A 3,082-nucleotide genomic window follows, 5' to 3' on the forward strand; every position below is an offset into this window, starting at 1 on the left:
AAATAAATTAAGTCTTATATATTAATGCGATATAAATTATGACTATTGATAAGTCAATAAAATTTAACTTTTTTTTTTTTGTTAAAAGTAACATAATTATAATAAGCTTCCTATGTTTCAAGAAAAAAAAAAAAAAAAACCTTACTGATGTTGTCAAAATATAAATAAAGAATTATGCAATAACGTTATAGCGCATACAAATTCTTAAGTTTTTCTTTTATATATAATTGAGATCTCAATTATTATTATATGTAAAATATCAATCTTGCAAACTCTCATTGATATTTTGAAATATTAATTTTTTTTTTCTATATTAAATCATGAAAATTTTGCATTTAAATTCTTAAAGTACAAAGAACTTTTGTCACATACATAATAGATCAACTTGTAATCTAATTTACACTATTCTAACTGAATTGAGTTAATTACCAAAATGGTCCATTGATTATAGCGAAATTATCAATTTGGTCTTTGACTATTTTTTTTAAAACCAATTAAGTCCCTCAATTTTAAAATTTTTAACCAATTTGGTCCTCCGTTTGTTTGACCGTTAGTCAACTGTTAACTTGGGACCAAATTGATAATTTCGCTATAGTCAAGGGACCATTTTGGTAATTAATTTTCGGGGTGGGCAATTCGGTTTAGTTTTCTCGAACCAAACCGTACCGAACTGAACTAGTTTGGTTCGATAATATACCGAACAATCGAATGGTATTGAATTCTTGTATACCGAACGGTTCGATAAAAAATCGCAGAAACAAGCAAACAACTTCCTAGCTAGAACACGTCTCTATTTCAGGAAATTGCAAAGCAATCTACCCAAAAAGCAATCGGAGATCAAGAAATCTGTGATAAACAACCCTCAGTCGTGGTTTCTAGATCTCCAAACTCAGATTTAGGAAAGTAGTTAGCGGGCCAACATTACCCACCAACGACCAACACTAATTTTACAGGATCGTTATGCTGTGCATCTGTATGCACCATGCATGGTGCATACGGATGCAAAAACGGTGTCATTTTATTAAAAATATGCATCCCATTTAAAAAATTTTTAGTTTCGATTCCCCTCAACAGCATTATGTTGCTCATTCATTCTGAAATTTTAGTTCATAGATTCTGAAATTTTAGTTCATAGATTCTAGAATTTTAGTTCATTGATTATGGATATTTAGACGTGAATCGAAACTGATTTTTTTTTCATTCATGCTGGATATTTAGTTCATTCATTATGGATATTTAGTTCATTCATTATGAATTTTTAGTTCATTACTTATGGAATTTTAGTTCATTGATTCTGGAATTTTAGTTCATAGATTTTGGAATTTTAGTTCATCGATTCTGAAATTTTAGTTCATCGATTCTGGATATATAGTTCAAATTATGCACAATATAATGTTGTTGCTGGGAATCGAAACTGAATTTTTTTTTTTTAAGTGAGACGCACGTTTTTAATAAAACGACGTCGTTTTTGCATCCGTATGCACCATGCATAGTGCATACAGATGCACAACATAATTTGCCAATTTCACACACATGACACACCCATATGTGTGTGTGTGTGTGAATATATGTTTTTTTTTAATAATTTTGTACGTTTATTAATAATTTTTATTCTTCCCTAAACATTAATTTATAATAAATTTTCATTAAGGCATGTCCCATTTTTGTTTAATGAGATTGGTTATTACACAATTGTCTGAGTATATTATTGATTTCATAATAATGATTCGTGATAATGCTGGGAGTACGGTATAGATTCCTAGAATGTCTATGAGATTGTTTTTTAAATTTCAAATGAGACAATTTTTTATTTATGTTGTATGCAATGACAATCAATAAAAGCTAAGGTCATGTCCTATTGCATTGGTGTTGTTATTCAAGAGTTGAATTTCTGTACATGAATAATTGTAAGAGGCTACGAGTTAACAACTCGAAGGGTCTAAAAATTTTAATTTGTAATTATCTTAAAAAGAGTTATACTTCAATCATTAATGTGGTTTTCAAAAAAGAAGTTTTTAATAATTTGGAAATAAAATGTTAATTTTAAAGTTAATATTCTTTTGTTGTAATATACAATATCATATATTCAATCGATTTGTTAATTACAATAACATGTTAAATTAAAATTTAATTTATAGGCCGTGCATCGCACGGGTATAATGCTAGCGAAGAGAAAAGCGAAAAAAAGATAAGATAGTAATTTTAAAAATATTTTATTACTGCACAAGAAAGAAGTAAATAATGTACAAGTTATCAATGAGCATGATTACACCGACATATTTTGTATTCACATTAGAGCGTTACCAATATTGACTCTTATTTATTCTTAATAATAATAGATAATTAAAAATTTAATCATATTTATTTTACATATAGGCCCTGTTTGGTAAAATAGTTAGCATATTAGTCAATTTTGGTTTTTTTTTTTTTTTTTTTTTTTTTTTTTTTTTTTTTTTTTTTCTTTTTACCACTATTAGATGTTTGACTTAGTTAAATAATCAACGAGGGTGTTTGGTAAATAGTTGTTAGTTGATTGAGTTAGTGTGTTTGATTAGTTGATAGTATTGGCTGATTGTAGAAATTAAAGGTGTTTGGTAAATTAGTTGTTAGCTGATTATATGTAAAAATGACTTTCTCAAAAAGCTAATCGAAAAAGTTGTTTTGAGAAACTTTTTAAATTTTAGCATTTTAGAGCAATAAATTGTTACAAAAAAACTAATTAACCAAACGCTTATGAGTGTTTGATTAATTAGCTTTTTGTAACAATTTATTGTTTCAAAAAGTACTCAAAGTAGTTTTTTCAATCAGCTTTTTGAGAAAATCATTTTGTATGTAATCAACTAACAGCTACTTTACCAAACACTTTTCTACAATCAGCTGATGACAGAGTAATAGTGCCAGCACCCGACCCGGGTTGTCAAACAGGTACCTGACCCGGCACCACATGGAAACCCAATGGGCAGAACTCCAACGGGCAGATTACTAATGGATGGAACGTTACCACAGGGCCATTTACAGTGTCATTGAAGAGAGAGAAATAATGGCTCCTCATTATTTCTCATCATGACATTACCGTTAGGAC

The sequence above is a fragment of the Ipomoea nil genome, unplaced genomic scaffold, assembly GCF_001879475.1.
Source record: "Ipomoea nil cultivar Tokyo-kokei standard unplaced genomic scaffold, Asagao_1.1 scaffold3377, whole genome shotgun sequence".
NCBI classification, from domain to species: Eukaryota; Viridiplantae; Streptophyta; class Magnoliopsida; order Solanales; family Convolvulaceae; genus Ipomoea; species Ipomoea nil.